The sequence below is a fragment of the Scyliorhinus torazame genome, chromosome 5 (genome assembly GCF_047496885.1).
Source record: "Scyliorhinus torazame isolate Kashiwa2021f chromosome 5, sScyTor2.1, whole genome shotgun sequence".
Taxonomy (NCBI): Eukaryota; Metazoa; Chordata; class Chondrichthyes; order Carcharhiniformes; family Scyliorhinidae; genus Scyliorhinus; species Scyliorhinus torazame.
Window position 1 is genome coordinate 264,370,899 of NC_092711.1, and position 18,201 is coordinate 264,389,099.

The 18,201-nt window shown below is 48.8% G+C and overlaps 1 protein-coding gene across 2 annotated transcripts in view; it reads left to right on the forward strand.

The window, feature by feature from the left end:
• The window catches only part of LOC140421105 (P2Y purinoceptor 4-like), a 51,676-nt gene that overhangs the window by 18,994 nt on the left and 14,481 nt on the right, over positions 1 to 18,201 (forward strand). The window contains exon 1 of one of the 2 annotated variants that reach the window (XM_072505499.1): positions 4,984 to 5,071. The exons of the other annotated variant lie outside the window; for it this stretch is intronic. The gene's annotated coding sequence lies outside the window, so the exon portion shown is untranslated. Of the gene's footprint in view, positions 1 to 4,983; positions 5,072 to 18,201 lie in introns of those variants that run through there. 2 annotated transcript variants of the gene reach the window in all.

An 18,201-nucleotide genomic window follows, 5' to 3' on the forward strand; every position in this document is an offset into this window, starting at 1 on the left:
AAGTCCTGTCAATCAATGATTAACTGCATCTCACCAACTTCCTCCCCCAATGATTGACTCCACACCTTCTTGTTCTCTAGTTCTAACTGTCGAAACCTAAGACATAATCCTGCTGAGAGAAAAATCCACTAAAGAGGCAAATTCATACTTGATGGATCATTGTCACTGGACTTTGTAGGCCTTGGGCAGGTTTTGATCATACATTTTCAGCTCAGTGCATAAGGTACTGGTGCGGATAAGTAATGTATATTTTATGATGTTTTATGATATTTAGTTAACAGGTGGGTCCCTGGTTCAGTCTTGTTTACGTCACTTTGGATTAACATTAACAGAGAACAATCTTTTTCCATAGCTTTATGCCAGCTTAATATTTTCATAATTATTTACCCTCCTGATTATGCCAATAAAACCTACTACAAACAAGAGATTTATAGCACTTGAGCTGAATATTCGATGTAATATTACGGATCCTTGGCCAAACCCTGATTTTTTTCCCCCAGTTTAATCGTGAATTATAACACTGGCACTCACTGCAACCTTAACATTAACCCTGACACTACCCTTAAGGCTATGCTTGACATTAATTCTGACTTCTATATTATTCCTGACTCACTATGACTCTCACATGGACACCCCTCTATCTTTCACATTGCTACCATACTCCCTGTATACTGTTAAATAATAGAATTTGGAGTAGGGCATTTTGCAGAGTACCCTGTTAGGCTTGCAAACATCGGAGGATTAGGAAACTCAACTCCTCGAGCTGGCTCCACCATTGAATAAGATCATGGCTGATCTGATTTTGATGAAGAGAGTTACAAAGACTCATCACCCTCTAATAGAAAGAAAATCTCCTAATTCTATCTTAACTGGGTGGCCGCTTACTTTTAAATAATGACTCCTAGGGCAGGATTTTCCACGCAACCTGCCGCGAAACACATGGCGGTGGAGTTGGCCTGTTGCTGATCAGCGGTGGGAAGTTTTGGTCCTACCATTGTCAATGGGGTTTCCCATTGAATACTACCCTCGCCGCCAGGAAACCTGCAGCAGTTGTGCTATCGGAAAGACTGGGAAATTCTGGCCCTAGTTCTAGATTCCCCCACAAGAGGAAACTTTTTTTCCACCCTGCCAAGACCTCTCAGGACCTTATATGTTTCAATCAAGTCGCCTCTTACTCTTCTAAACTCCAGCTGATACAAGCCTATCCTGTCCAACCTTTTCTCATAAGACAATCCACCCCATTCCTGACATTAGTCTGGTAAATCTTCTCTGAAATGCTTCCAATGTATTTATATCCTTCCTTAAATAAAGAGGCCAATACTGTACACAGTATTCCAGATGTGTTCTCACCAATGCCCTGCTGAACTGAAGCATAACCTCGCTACTTTTATAATCAATTCCCCTCACAATGACAATAATATTCTATTAGCTTTCCTAATTACTTGATGTACCTGCATGCTTAAATTTTGAAATCCATGTATTAGGATACCTCGGATCTGAGTGCGCTGCAATCTCTCACCATTTAGATAATATGCTTCTTTTTTCTTTTCCTGCCAAATATACAATTCCACATTTTCACACATTATACTCCATTTGCCACAACTTTGCCCACACACTTAATCAATCGATATCGCTTTGCAGCCTCCTTTTGTCCTCTTCACAACTTACTTTCTTACCTATCTTTGTGCTATCAGCAAATTCAGCAATCATTCCTTTGGTCCCTTCATCTAAGTAATTTATAACTGCCTGAAAGTTGAGGCCCCAGCATGTGGCACATCACTTATTACATCTTGTCATGCAGAAAATGATACATTTATGCCGACTCTGTTTCATGTGCTAACTAATATGTTACTTCCTACACAATGAGATTTTATTTTTTGCAATAATCTTTAGTGTGGCACCTTATCAAATGCCTCCTGGGAATCTAAGTACAGTACACCACTGGTTCCCCTTTATCCACAGCACATGTTCCTTCTTCAAGGAAATCAAATACATTGTTTAAACATGAGGCCACGGTAATGGCCGCATCGCGTCGGGTGCGAATCCTAGCGAGCTGGTTAGACCGTGGAAGAGTCCGAAATCGGGAACCGTGCCAGGCGCTGATCGGTTTCCGATCTAACCGCCTGCTCACATTGGTGAGATCTGGAGCCCGACGTGTCACGGTGAAAAAACAATAATCTCCAATTAAAGCCAATCTCCATCCTATTAACGGGAAGGACCCCCTATCTAACAACCACCTGTGATCTAACCCAGTGAGCAGTCACATGGGTGCCCTTTAGCACACCTATTTAAAAATGTGAAGCTAACACAATGGCTATAGTGGTGATCGAAGGAGGTGAATATCTATCTTGGAAAACGGGCAGTCAGCCCGGGGTAGGATTTGTGTATGTGTGTGTGTGTTTGTGTGAGTCCCCAGGGGGAACAGGCCCGGTCAGGGTGGGGTCGGCTGCCATCGGTGGGAGTTGTGCCTGTGCTGGGGAGGGGGGGTGAGGAGCTCAGTGCCGCGGTTCTGACATGCCACCCCCGGATCATGTATACCCATACCAGGGGCAACTTTAGCTTCTGCCACGGAACATCCCCAGGACAGAGCCCCGTCCGTGGTAATATGGTGAAGGTCACTTTATGCCCCACCAACCATGGTGGCCTCTGGCCATCCTGTGGCTGACTCCCTGACCCCCTCACGGGAATAGGGTATCCCATTTGAACTCCACCGCATTCAAGATTTGGGCCAGGTCAGCATCACCGAAATGTGGGAGTGACCTACAAAGTGGTATGTTTGCGTGCTGTCTGGGGTTTGCCCTGCGGGATCGGTTTAAGAGTTTCTCCCCCTCGTTAGCGGAGAGCTGCTGAGTGCGATACAGGCGAGTCAGCTTGTGGGACAGTCATTTCCGGCGTGAAGCCAATGGGACATCATTAACTGCGCTAATTAACGTTAGATACCAGTGATGGCTTCGCTGGGTCGGCCTGCTTGCTATCACGCTTAGAAACCTTTCTGTTAGATCGCGCCCGATATCTCTCACAAAACCATGTTGTCTTTGCCTGAATAACTTGAATTTTTCAAAAGTGCCCTGCTATAACGTCTTTAATAGTAATTTCTAACATTTTCCCTATGACAGATCTTAAGCTAATTGGCCTGTAGTTTTCAGCTTTCTATCTTTCCCTTATTGAATGAAGGAGTGCAAGGTAGCACAGTGGTCAGCTTCAGAGCGCCAGGGTCCCAGGTTCGATTCCGGCTTGGGTCACTGTCTGTGCGGAGTCTGCACGTTCTCCCCGTGTCTGTGTGGGTTTCCTCCGGGTGCTCCGGTTTCTTCCCCCAAGTCCTGAAAGACGTGCTGTTAGGTAATTTGGATATTCTGAATTCTCCCTCTGCGTACTCGAACAGGCGCCGGAATGTGGCAATTAAGGGCTTTTCACAGTAACTTCATTGCAGTGTTAATGTAAGTCTATATGTGACAATAAAGATTTTTCTTATTATAAATTCACTATTTCTAGTCTAATGGAATCTTACCCGAATCTGAGCATTTTGGAAAATTTAAACCAATGGATCAACTATTACATCAGCCACTTCTGTAAGACCCTTGAATCAGGATTCAGGCGCTTGTCAGCCCGCAACTATAACAATTTGCACAGCACCACTTCCCTTGTGATTGTAATTGCCCCATGATCCTCCCTCCCTTCTACCTCCTGACGTACAGCCATTTCTGGGATATTACTTGTATCCCTTATCGTGAAGACCGATCCAAAATACCTGTTCAATTAATTTGCCATCTCCCTATTTTCTCTTGTTCATTTTCCAGACTTCCTTTCTATACAACCAACACTCACTTTTTAAATTCTTTTATTTTTAAAATATCTATAGAAAGTCATCCTATCTGTTTTTATATTTCTGGCTAGCTTTCTCTGGTACACTAATGTTTCCCTCCTTATTAATCTTTCAGTTATTGTTTGCTATTTTTTATACTCTGGCTAATCTTCTGACCTGCCATCCACCTTTGCATAATGATGTGCTTTTTTTCTTGAGGTTTTATACTGGTCTTGATTAAACAAAAACAGTTCTAAGTGTTATTTTGGGCAGGATTGGCGAGGTATTTCTTGATGGCTGCATTGGCAAGATCGTGGCCTGTATTTAATGACACTTAGTGCCGGAAATGAGCCCCCAGGAGCTTCTCACTCCCAGTCAACACACAGATATGGCAGCGTAGAGACCTGCTACTTTCTTTGGGGATGCAGACCTGGCCAGGCTTCTCAGTGCCATGTGAGGTGGGACATCCTGTTCCTCCGAGAGAGTTGGAGGACCAGCAGCAGGGTCACCAATTCTGCCTGGAGGCAGTGGCAGCGACTGTCAGTATGGGAAGCATGGCCGGGAGGACCATTGTCCAATGTCAGAAGACCAATGACCTCCTACGAGCTGCAAGGGTAAGTTACCACCTCTCCCTCCAAGCATCAGTCCACCTGCCACCCCTCATATTCCCAAACCCCCATTTCTCCCCCATAATAAACTGGCTGACGTCTCACATCCTCCCCACAACCTCAAGCTTGTTTCTTAGAACCCCCGGCACCCATCAACACAATCCCTTCATGTCCAGGTGCGCTGACCACACATAGCACTGACCAAAGACCCCCCCCACCCTCCCCCTACCCATCAAGTGTGCTGCTCACAATTATTGTGCTCTGTGGTCTTGCCTTTGCACACAGAACATTTGGTGACTTAAATGATTATTTATTAAAGAAAACGTGCAAAGATAACAATCAAAATACTATACAGACTAGGTTGCTATTTGAGTTATGTGAACCCTCTTGGAACTACCCTGTGTGCGACTGTCCTGTTGCATGCCCTACTACCAACTGGTGAGTGACCCACATCACATGACAGATATCTGATGCCACTAGCTGGTTGGAGGTCACATTGCTAACTATGTGCAATACTATTCACAGGTATATCACCACAACAATACACTCTCTTTGTCCCCGCAGGGGAAGATAGCCCTTAATAAGTAGGAAAAGGTCAAGACAGGAGGCAGAGTACCAGCGATTTGAGTCCTCACCCTGAATGGATCTGGGGTTATTCAAGGTGGGTATCCATTGCCCCTCCACCCCACCATCACCCAAGAGACCACCTCGGGAGAAAGCTTTGAGGAGACCCCCCATTGACTCGTCATAGTTATCATCCCCACCCTCCACCAGCGCAGAGACACACATCTCGGTGAGCGACATTAGTGGACAGGCTTCTGGGGCACAATCTGGTGAACACCACAAGTTGCTGATCCACATAAGATGGAGGAAGGAACATCCAAGGGAGACAGCAGACGGAGGTCTGCTGGATTGCAGGACTCAGCTGGATCCCAGTCAGATGTCGCGCTTCTGGACAAGGTTATCCCAAAGCTTTTTTTTTAAATTTAGAGTACCCAATTCATTTTTTCCAATTAAGGGGCAATTTAGCATGTTCAATCCACCTACCTTGCACATTTTTGGGTTGTGGGGGCGAAATCCACGCAAACACGGGGAGAATGTGCAAACTCCACATGGACAGTGACCCAGAGCCGGGATCGAACCTGGGACCTCGGCTCCGTGAGACTGCAGTGCTACCACTGCGCCACCGTGCTGCCCTGAGGTTATCCCAAAGCTGAGGCAGATGTTAGGACACAGCTATGGCACTCAGGAGCGGAGCGGATGTCAGCGACATTCCAGTGAGTGCATGGTGGATCCAAGGAGTTCAAAGGCTACGGGCACTGGAGATGGTGGCGCCAAGGCCAATACTGCTAGGGTGATGAAAGCAGTGAAAAACCTGAGCATGTTATCAGCATCTTGAGCGGTGATGTCCAAGGCCTGGCACAGTCTGTGACGACCATGGCTGAGGGCCGCGACAGCATTTCCCAATCAATAAGGGATATGTCCCTGACACAGGTGGACATTGCCGAGGGACTGCAGAGCATGGCCCAGTCACTGAGTGGCATCACTAAGAGTGTCGACAACATGGGGAGATGCCAGGACCCGCGGAACCTGATGATGCAGAGGGCTCTGGAGCACATTCCAGTTGCCCCTCCATCTCATGAAGACCCACATGATCCTGCAGGCTCCATCATGGGGAAGGAAATGCTGGAGGCCGACCTGTGGCCTGCCACCTTGAGATTCCAGCTCTTCTGCACCCCCCCCCCTCCTGACACTAGCTCATCTCAAAGGTAGCGGCAGAACAGGGTGGCACAGTGATGCCAGTATCCCCGGCAAGTCGGCCCGGGCGCCCCGGCTGCAGGCCCTCCAAAGGACATCCACCAAGGGGATCAAAAGCCAAAATGGGTGGATGGGTGGGAAGTGTTGTGTTTGGTCCTTTGTATGTCACGAAGGAACTCACCTGACACTTCAACTTCTCCAAATCAGGATCTTTTATTGTGTGGTAAGATAGCAATTTCTTGTGTGGGAAGATAGCAATCTAATAATAATAATAATCACTCATTGTCACAAGTAGGCGTCAATGAAGTTACTGTGAAAAGCCCCTAGCCGCCACATTCTGGCGCCTGTTAGGGGAGGCCGGTACAGTAATTGAACCCGCACTGCTGGCATTGTTCTGTATTACAAGCCAGCTGTTTAGCCCACTGTGCTAAATCAGCTCCAGATCAATCTGATACAGAGTACGTAATCAAGGAGTTTGCCAACTACTCCTCTGGAACTTGGAACTAGCACTGACCATTCTCATGTATGTCTTATTACCCACTCAATCTTCTCCTGAAGATGGCCTGATGTGTCTCCCCTTATATGGGAGTCAGAGGTCACGTGACCTTGGCCTAGAGACCGCATGGTGTATCTGTACCGCCACCTGCTGGTTGGAGGTCACACACCTTGCAACTATGATATAGCCCATAGGCACATCACCACATTCCACTTCTTCACAAAACATTAAGATAATTTTTTTTAAGTAACATTAAACATTGAACTTTATACATTCATTATATGTAGCTGGTAAAGTGTCCATTTCCTTTGTACAGCTTTTATTCTTTCGAGTTATTGCCCACCTCGTTGGACACTGGTTTACTTGCCGTCATCTTGCCTCTCTGATGATTCGCCCTGTGCCTTTGAAAAGCCTTTGTCTAAGATTGCCAAACTTATGTTACCAGTCGCTTTCTCTTTCGCTTTCTTGCATGATGTTGCTTGCCACTTGTGACTGTTTGCGTTGCTGGTTGGTTGGTAGTTCTCCCAGTCTTCTCCTCTTTTTCTTTTAATTTCTTGGATGCGGTGATGTATTTTGCGTGTCTCTTGGATTTGTTTGCAGCAGCCTCCGGCATGTCGCTGGCTGTCACTGTGTGTTGAGTTTTTTGCACAGGTTTAGGCATTGCATCATCTCTGGGTGGTGAGTTTTTTGCACAGGTTTAGGCATTGCATCATCTCTAGGTGGTGTGACCACGCCCATTTCGACAGTCTTATCAACATGCTGGATCACCTCAATTTCTAGTGCTGGCTTGAACGATGGAGCTGGGATTGTTGCTTTCACCTCTTCTCGGTGTGCTGGAGCATCGGTAACTTGTTCTTCATCACTGGAGATGACTATGCTTTCTGACTGAGCTGATCCAGGCACTGGGTCTTCTTGGTCAAGCTCGCAAATGTGCGAGTGGTCTGTGGAACTGCATAATGAGATAAACATTAGGTCGTCCTCAGAGTCAGTGTCATAGTTGCCTACTATTGCAATCTCCACGTCACTACAATCAGCATCTTCTTTTATGCCCTCCCATTTGTCATTGGTGTCGTTGACTGCTTGGGAGTAAATTTGTGGAGCCATTTCGAGGACTTAGAATGGGTCACCACATACCGCCGAGCCCAGTTTTTCCAAGATTGGGATGACTTCTTGCGTCTCTGGTTCAATCAACAGCTGGGGCGGGATTCTCCGACCACCCCGCCAGGTAAGACAATTGCCGGGGGGCGGTGTGAATCCCTCTCCCCTGCCGGCTGCCGAATTCTCCGGCGCCGGGGTTTTGGCTGGGGCAGGAATCGCGCCGCGCCGGTTGGCGGCCGCTGGCAGAGACCCCCCCCGGCGATTCTCCGCCCCGTGATGGGCCGAGCGGCTGCCTGTTTTCGGCCTATCCCGCCGGCATAAATCAAACCAGGTCCGTACTGGTGGGACCTGGCTCTACGGATGGCCTGCAGAGTCCTTGGGGGGGCGTGGGGGGAGCTGGCCCTGGGGGGTGCCCCCACGGTGGCCTGGCCCAGGATTGGGGCCCACTGATCCGCGGGCGGGCCTGTGCCGTGGGGGCACTCTTTCCCTCCGTGCCGGCTGCTGTCAACCTCCGCCATGGCCGGCGCGGAGAAGAACCCCCGTGTGCATGCGCAGGGATGACGCCAGAACACACTGGCGCTCCCGCACATGTGCCAACTCGTGCCGGCCGACGCAGTGCCAACCCCGCCGGCACCGGCCTAGCCCCTGAAGGTGCAGAGGATTCCGCACCTTCCGGGCGGCCCGAAGACGGAGTGGTTCATGCCACTCCTCGGCGCCAGTATGGCTCGCCCCGCCGGGTCGGGGAGAATTCCACCCCTGATCTTCGGTTGTATCAGCAATTTCTACATGCGCCATCTACTAACTCCCGCTCTCTCCAGAGTCTGGGCATATCGCGTGACCACCTCGTCATTGCTTGCAGAACACCGGAGCTGTGCCACTGGAGCCTTGTATGTGTGCGTTCTGGCTGGGGGGTGTGGGTGGGAGGGCGGCAGGGGTCACTTTGGGGGCTTCGGAGATTGGGACGCCTTTAGAAACCGTATCCCGATCTCTCGCTACATTGGGGAGTTCCGGCGAGCGGAGCTCCCCAGTGTAAAAAACGGGGCTACCTGCAGCCTCGATCGTGCGTTCCCTGCTGAGGCCCCTTATACAACGCAAGTCGCATTGTATAGCTATGTGTTTCTTGGCATTGAGAGCATCAGGAAACACATGGCTAAACACGTTCGCACTGGGACTTTGGGCGCTGTTGCGCACCAGGTCCCACAGTGTCACCTTGCATCAAACCGCATTTCCTTCTGGACTCTGGTGTTCCAGGACCCAGATATCTTAGAAAACATTCCTTCTTTCCAGCTACAGAAAAGCAAGGAAACAACTCCAGGCATTTGCAACCACCAGCAGGAGCAAGCAACAAACACAACCTGAAGCTGCAAAGTGCTCTCACACCTAACAAGGCTAATTTGCCATGAGCAATATCCTTTGCCTGTGAAGCTAGAGGCTGTTCACAGTCAAAGGAGGTGAAATTGGTTTTCAGCGTTGAAGCCATTGCAAGGCTCTGTCCTGGAAGTGTTTGGTAGGGCAGACAGGCAGCAGCTGTTGTTGCCCCTGTTATGGGGATCCACAATTTTTAAAGATGGCTTGAAGGCCTCACATGTGAAAGCCCCTCACCCCTCTCCCAACCCAGGGACGATGCTCGGCCTGGAACGTTTCAGCCCCCCAATCAAGCCCAACCTCCCTGACGGGACCTCGACTAACCCCAACCTCCCTGAGGGGACCTCGACCAACCCCAACCTCCCTGAGGGGCCCCACTCAACCAACCCCAACCTCCCTGAGGGGACCTCGACCAACCCCAAACTCCCTGAGGGGACCTCGACCAACCCCAACCTCCCTGAGGGGCCCCACTCAACCAACCCCAACCTCCCTGAGGGGACCTCGATCAACCCCAACCTCCCTGAGGGGACCTTGACTACCCCAACCTCCCTGAGGGGACCTCGACCAACCCCAAACTCCCTGAGGGGACCTCGACCAACCCCAACCTCCCTGACGGGCCCCACTCAACCAACCCCAACCTCCCTGAGGGGACCTCGACCAACCTCAACCTCCCTGACGGGACCTCGACCAACCCCAACCTCCCTGAGGGGCCCCACTCGACCAACCCCAACCTCCCTGAGGGGACCTCGATCAACCCCAACCTCCCTGAGGGGACCTTGACTACCCCAACCTCCCTGAGAGGGCCTCGACCAACCCCAACCTCCCTGAGGGTCCTCGACCAACCCCAATCTCCCTGAGAGGCCCCACTCGACCAACCCCAACCTCCCTGAGGGGACCTTGACCATCCCCAACCTCCCTGAGAGGACCTTGATCAACCCCAACCTCCCTGAGGGGACCTCAACCAACCCCAACCTCCCTGAGGGGATCGCGACCAACCCCAACCTCCCGAGGGGCTCCACTCGACCAACCCCAACCTCCCTGAGGGGACCTCGACCAACCTCAACCTCCCTGAGGGGACCTCGACCAACCCAACCTCCCTGAGGGGCCCCACTCGACCAACCCCAACCTCCCTGAGGGGACCTCGACCAACCCAACCTCCCTGAGGGGCCCCACTCGACCAACCCTCACCTACCTGAGGGGACCTCAACCAACCCCAACCTCCCTGAGGGGACCTCGACCAACCCCAACCTCCCTGAGGCCACCCCGCCCCCCCCCCCCACCCCCCTCACTCCTCAGTTCCCACACAGCATTTGCGCCAGCTTCACATTTTAGAAAAGGAATACTAACCCACGTGATTTCTCAATGGGGAACCGGTTACTTCCCATAAGGCCGTTGCATTTGACTTAAATCTTGATAACGGGATCAAAATTGATGCAAATGAGGGTTAATGATATGTTCACCATATTTGGGTTTGATCAGGAACTCGCCATCGGGGGTGAACCGGTTGGATAGCAAACTGAATCGCCCCCGGCGCTGATTTCGATTTTGGTCTTTCACGCTAACCGTGCAGATCTGTGTAGGCAAATAAATTGCACTCACTGTCTTTAACTTTTTCAGGTAGCCACGGGTGGTGGGATTTCCCTTTGGAATTTTTATTTCTTGTTGGAATGTATCTATTCTGTGCATTCTGAAATATCCTCTTAAATGTCTGCCATCAAATCCCTATTGACCTATCCCTTAGCCTAATTTGCCAGTTAACTTTAGCTGCCTGCGATTTTATGAAATGAAATGAAATGAAAATCGCTTATTGTCACAAGTAGGCTTCAAATGAAGTTACTGTGAAAAGCCCCTAGTCGCCACATTCCGGCGCATGTTCGGGGAGGCTTTTATGCCTTCACAATTGCCCTTTTTAAAGTTTAAAATGCGAATCTTGTTCACTTTCTGGGCAATAACCTTTGATTGGCAGTCATAAACAATTACCATGTCATTAAAAAGGAACTGCTGTTATTTACCAGACTTAACTTCCCGTGGCATATTTAATGGGCAACCACTTCATAAAAACCATGGAGAGATTAAGGATAAGCTGCTGTTTTTGTGAAGCTAATAGTGGAGTAGTGCAAATTGGCCAACATCTTGTGGCAATTTGCAATTCATGTGGTAACTCTTCTTGCCAAAGGTTGTTGGCAGATTTTCGCATTAACAGAGGGTAATTTAATTCACACGCTATTACTTTTTCAGCAATGTCGAGAATATCATCGTTTCCTTTGCCTTCTTAATATGAAATATTGCAAAGTAGATTTTGAGAATTAACCAGGGCCAGAATATTTTGCACTTTTAGAATGAGCTTAATTTTTATTTGCTACATATTTACGAACATACAAACCTACAAATTGGGAGCAGGAGTAGGCCACTCGGCCCCTTGAGCCTGCTCTTCCATTCAATAAGATCATGGCTGATCTGATTGCAACCTCAACCCCACAACCCTGTTAAAAAAGGGCGGTATGGTGGTTAGCACTGCTGCCTCACAAATCCAGGGACCCAGGTTCAATTCTGGCCTCGGTGACTGCCTGTGTGGAGTTTGCACATTCTCCCCGTGTCTGTGTGGGTTTCCTCTGGGTGCTCTGGTTTCCTCCCACAGTCCAAAGAAGTGTAGGTTAGGTGGATTGGCCCTGTTAAAATTGCTCCTTAGTGTCCAAAGGATTAGGTGGGGTTACTGGGTTACGGGGATGGGGTGGAGCATAGGTGCTCTTTCCAAGGGCCAGTGCAAACTTGACAGCCCGAATGACCTTCTGCACTGTAAATTATTAGGCGGGCTCCGTGGTGTAATGTTAACACTCTGGACTCTGAATCCAGCCATCCGAGTTCAAATATCGGCAGATCCTGACTTTTGTTGGTATCATGACCGGTATAGGTTAGGAGGGCAGAAGGGCCAGTTCCTGTGCTGTATTGTTCTTTGTTCTTTTTTTGTTCTTTGTTCTACTGATAACCTTTCACCACCATGTTAATCCAGAATCTCCTTCCATTACCTTTTGAGGAAGAGAGTCCCAGAAACTCACGATTCTCTGAGAGAACATTTTTATCCTTATCGCTTTTTAAATGAGTGACCCCTTCTTTTTTTTAAATGACCCCTAGTTCTTGTGGTGTTATTCACCCTGGAATAACACGGACTGCAACAGGATGCAGTTGGACTGTAAAGCATACACCAAACTTAAGCATTGTTCAATACGATTTATTGAACTTTTGTAACAATGCACACAGCTGGCTGTGGTTGACACTCTACTACTCTAGTGTACTAACTCTAACTAACTAGACCAGACTAGCTCTGATCCACGTGTAGAAGGTGCTGACTGCTATATACACCCTGACTGTCACTACAGTTGTCACCAGTGGAAAGAGGCGGAGTGCTGATGCCTCGTGTGTTTTATAGTAGGAAGCCCCCCTCTAGTGTTCTGTCTGGTGATTGGTTGTGTTCTGTCCTGTGTGTTGACTGGCTAACCTGGGTGTCTGTCACTGACTGTCTTTACCTCATGATGTGCATGGGTGCATATTATGACATTCCCCCTTTTAAAAAAAATTTGTCGGTTGCTTAGAGCATATACGACATATATACAGATAAAGGCGAGCGAATGCATATGTACATGTAAGGTGTCTAGCGTGCAGGTACAGAACAATATGTACAAAGGAAATATGGTGTCGGATCCTTGTCGATCGCCTGAGAGGTGGAGGTGGGGACGACGGCGCCTTGACAGGCGGGACTGCAGCCAGATTGGTGGCCTCGTGGAGTGAGGTGTCCGGAAAAAGCATAACGACAGCTGGGAACGTGAGATCCGGTGGTGGGCAGGCGAGTTTGCATAGTGCCCTTCTGTTGTGCCTGACAATAGATCCATCAGCCATGCGAACCACGAACGACCTGGGAGCAGCCTGTCGAACAACAACAGCTGGAGCTGACCAGCCTCCACCAGGCAACTGGATGCGAACAGCATCTTCCGGAGAGAGCACAGGCAAATCAGAAGCATGAGCATCGTATGTCAGCTTTTGCCGGTTTCTGAGTTGCTGCACCTTTTGCAGCACTGGGAGGTGATCCAGGTCAGGTAAATGAACGGCCGGAACAGTTGTCCGCAGGTCACAATTTATAAGGAGTTGTGCCGGAGACATACCGGTGGACAGAGGGTTGCCCTGTACGCCAGGAGCGCAATGTTAAAGTCAGAAGCTGAGTCCTCAGCCTTGCAGAGCAGTTGCTTCACGATATGGACCCTTTTTCGACCTTTCCGTTAGATTGCGGGTAATGCGGGCTTGAGGTAATGTGCTTGAACTGGTACAGCTTTGCGAAGTAGGACCACTCTTGGCTGTGGAAGCATGAACCGTTGTCGCTCATGACCGTGAGCGGAATACCACGCCTGGCAAATGTCTCCTTGCAGGCCTTGATGACAGCCCTTGATGCGAGGTTGGACAGTTTCACCACTTCGGGGTAACTCGAGGAGTAGTCAATTATAAGCACGGAGTCACGCTCATTGGTGTGAAAAAGGTCGATTCCCAGCTTAGACCACGGAGAGGTCATGATCTCATGTTGCTGGAGTGTTTCTTGGGCTGAGCAGGCTGGAAACGCTGGCAGGTCGCACAATTGAGGACCATGTTGGATATGTCCTGGTTGATTCCAGGCCAATAGACAGCCTGCCAGGTCCTGCGCCTGCATTTCTCGACACCGAGGTTTGAGCACTAAGCTCTGGAGGCTGTGAGGAATAACGATACGATCTAGCTCGAGGAGGATCCCCTCGACGACTGTTAGGTTGTCCTTAACATTAAAGAACTGGGGGCATTTCCCTTTCTGTCAACCATTTGCAAGGTGATGAATGACCCGCTGCAGGTGATGGCGCGAGACAGGGCATCCGCAATGATTAGCTCCTTGCCCGGTGTGTATACCAATTTGAAATCATACCTGCGGAGTCGAAGGAAAATGCGCTGAAGCCTGCACGTCATGTCATTCAAGTCCTTGTGAATGATATGGACTAGGGGTCTGTGGTCAGTCTCTACTGTGAAGGTTGGTAGACCGTAGACGTAATCATGGAACTTTACAATGCTGGTGAGGAGGCCCAGGCACTCTTTCTCTATCTGAGCATACCGCTGCTCAGTGGGAGTCATGGCCCTTGATGCATAGGCCACTGGAGCCCAGGACGAGGAGTCATCCTTCTGGAGGAGCACCGCACCAATGCCGTCCTGGCTGGCGTCCGTGGAGATTTTAGTCTCCTTCTCTGGGTCAAAAAACGCTAACACGGAGCAGTGGTGAGCTTTGCCTTTAACTCGAGCCACTCTGCTTGATGTGTGGGTAGCCACTGGAAGACAGTGGACTTCTTCACCAGATGCCTGAGAGCCGTGGTGTGTGATGCAAGGTTGGGAATGAACTTTACCAAGAAGTCAACCATACCCAGGAAGCGGAGTACCACCTTTTTTCTTCCGGGATCTTCATGGTGTTGATGGCCTTGACTTTGTCCGAGCCTGTTTGCACGCCCTGCTGGGATATTTGATCGCCCAAAAATTTGATTGATAACATGCCAAAGGAGCATTTGGCCTTGTTCAACTTGAGGCCGTCAGCGTATGCGTCGAAAGACTAGTTGGAGACGAGATATTTGTTCCTCTGGGGTCGTGGACCATATAATGACGTCATCAACGTAGACCCGCACACCCTCAATGCCCTCCAGCATCTGCTCCATGATTCAGTGAATGATTACACAGGCTGAAGCAATACCGAACGGCATGCGGTTGTAACAGTACCTTCCGAAAGGTGTATTAAATGTGCAGAGCTTCCTGTTTGACTCGTCCAGTTGTATCTGCCAGAAGCCACACGATGCATCTAGCTTCGTGAAGAATTTGGCGTGTGCCATCTCACTGGCTAGCTCCTCCCGCTTCGGGATTGGGTAGTGTTCCCACATTAGAACATAGAACATAGAATATTACAACGCAGTACAGGCCCTTCTGCCCTCGATGTTGCGCCGACCTGTGAAACCACTCTAAAGCCCATCTACACTATTCCTTTATTGTCCATATGTCTATCCAATGACCATCTGAATGCCCTTAGTGTTGGCGAGTCCACTACTGTTGCAGGCAGGGCATTCCACACCCTTACTACTCTCTGAGTAAAGAACCTTCCTCTGACATCTGTCCTATATCTATCTCCCCTCAATTTAAAGTTATGTCTCCTCGTGCTAGACATCGCCATACGAGGAAAAAGGCTCTCACTGTCCACCCTATCTAATCCTCTGATCATCTTGTATGCCTCAATTAAGTCGCCTCTTAACCTTCTTCTCTCTAACAAAAACAGCCTCAAGTCGCTCAGCCGTCCCTCATAAGATCTTTCCTCCATACCAGGCAACATTCTGGTAAATCTCCTCTGCACCCTTTCCAATGCTTCCACATCCTTCCTATAATGCGGCGACCAGAATTGCACACAATACTCCAAATGCGGCCGCACCAGAGTTTTGTACAGCTGCAACATGACCTCATGGCTCCGAAACTCAATCCCTCTCCCAATAAAAGCTAACACACCGTACGCCTTCTTAACAACCCTCTCAACATGGGTGGCAACTTTCAGTGATCTATGTACATGGACACCGAGATCTCTCTGCTCATACACACTACCAAGAATCTTACCATTAGCCCAGTACTCTGTCTTCCTGTTATTCCTTCCAAAATGAATCACCTCACCCTTTTCTGCATTAAACTCCAATTGCCACCTCTCAGCCCAGCTCTGCAGCTTATCTATGACCCTCTGTAACTTGTAACATCCTTCCGCACTGTCCACAACTCCACCGATTTTTAGTGTCATCTGCAAATTTACTCACCCATCCTTCTACGCCCTCCTCCAGGTCATTTATAAACATGACAAACAGCAGTCGTCCCAAAACAGATCCTTGTGGTACACCACTAGTAACTGGACTCCAGTCTGAACATTTCCCATCAACCACCACCCTTTGTCTTCTTCCAGCTAGCTAATTTCTGATCCAAACTGCTAAATCATCCTGAATCCATTGCCTCCATATTTTCTGCAGTAGCCTACCGTGGGGGACCTTATCAAACGCTTTACTGAAATCCATATACACCACATCAACTGCTTTACCCTCATCCACCTGTTTGGTCACCTTCTGAAAGAACTCAATAAGGTTTGTGAGGCACGACCTACCCTTCACAAAACCATGTTGACTATCTTTATCAAATTATTCCTTTCCAGATGATTATACATCCTATCTCTGAAACCTTTCCAAGACTTTGCCCACAACAGAAGTAAGGCTCACTGGTCTATAGTTACCGGGGTTGTCTCTACTCCCCTTCTTGAACAAGGAGACAACATTTGCTATCCTCCAGTCTTCTGGCACTATTCCTGTAGACAAAGATGTCTTAAAGATCAAAGCCAAAGGCTCAGCAATCTCCTCCCTAGCTTCCCAGAGAATCATAGGATAAATCTCATCCATCCCAGGGGACTTATCTATTTTCACACTTTCCAGAATTGCTAACACCTCCTCCTTATGAACCTCAAACCCTTCTAGTCTAGTAGCCTGAATCTCAGTATTCTCCTCGACAACATTGTCTTTTTCCTGTGTGAATACTGACCAAAAATATTCATTTAGCACCTCTCCTATCTCCTCGGACTGCATGCACAACTTCCCACTACTGTCCTTGACTGGCCCTACTCTTACCCTAGTCATTCTTTTATTCCTGACATATCTATAGAAAGCTTTAGGGTTATCCTTGATCCTACCTGCCAAAGACTTCTCATGTCCCCTCCTGGCTCTTCTTAGCTCTCTCTTTAGATCCTTCCTAGCTAACTTGTAACTCTCGAGCGCCCTAACTGAACCTTCATGTCTCATCTTTACATAAGCCTCCTTCTTCCTCTTGACAAGTGTTTTGACTGCTTTAGTAAACCACGGTTCCCTTGCTCGACCACTTGCTCCCTGCCTGACAGGTACATACTTATCAAGGACACGCAGTAGCTGTTCCTTGAACAAGCTCCACATTTCCATTGTGCCCATCCCCTGCAGTTTTCCTCCCTATCCGATGCATCCTAAGTCTTGCCACATCGCATCATAATTGCCTTTCCCCCAGATATAACTCTTGCCCTGCGGTATATACCTATCCCTTTCCATCATTAGAGTAAACGTAATCGAATTGTGGTCACTATCACCAAAGTGCTCACCTACCTCCAAATCTAACACCTGTCCTGGTTCATTACCCAGTACCAAATCCAATATGGCCTCGCCTCTCGTTGGCCTATCTACATACTGTGTCAGGAAACCCTCCTGCACACATTGGACAAAAACGGACCCATCTAAATTACTCGAACTATAGCATTTCCAGTCAATATTTGGAAAGTTAAAGTCCCCCATAACAACTACCCTGTTGCTTTCGCTCCTATCCAGAATTATCTTTGCAATCCTTTCCTCTACATCTCTGGAACTTTTCGGAGGCCTATAGAAAACCCCGAACAGGGTGACCTCTCCTTTCCTGTTTCTAACCTCAGCGCATACTACCTCAATGGACGAGTCTTCATCAAACGTCCTTTCTGCCACCGTAATACTGTCCTTGACTAACAATGCCACCCCTCCCCCTCTTTTATCACCTTCCCTGAGCTTACTGAAATATCTAAACCCTGACACCTGCAACAACCATTCCTGTCCCTGCTCTATCCATGTCTCCGAAATGGCCACAACATCGAAGTCCCAGGTACCAACCCATGCCGCAAGTTCACCCACCTTATCCCGGATGCTCCTGGCAGTGACGAAGACACACTTTAAACCACCTTCCTGCCTGCCAGTACACTCCTGCAACTTTGAAACCTTACTCATGACCTCACTACTCTCAACCTCCTGTATACTGGAGCTACAATTCAGGTTCCCAAGCCCCTGCTGAACTAGTTTAAACCCTCCTGAAGAGCATTAGCAAATTTCCCCCCCAGGATATTGGTACCCCCCTGGTCCAGGTGTAGACCATCCTGTTTGTAGAGGTCCCACCGACCCCAGAATTAGCCCTAATTATCCAGAAATCTGAAACCTTCCCTCCTGCACCATCCCTGTGGCCACGTGTTC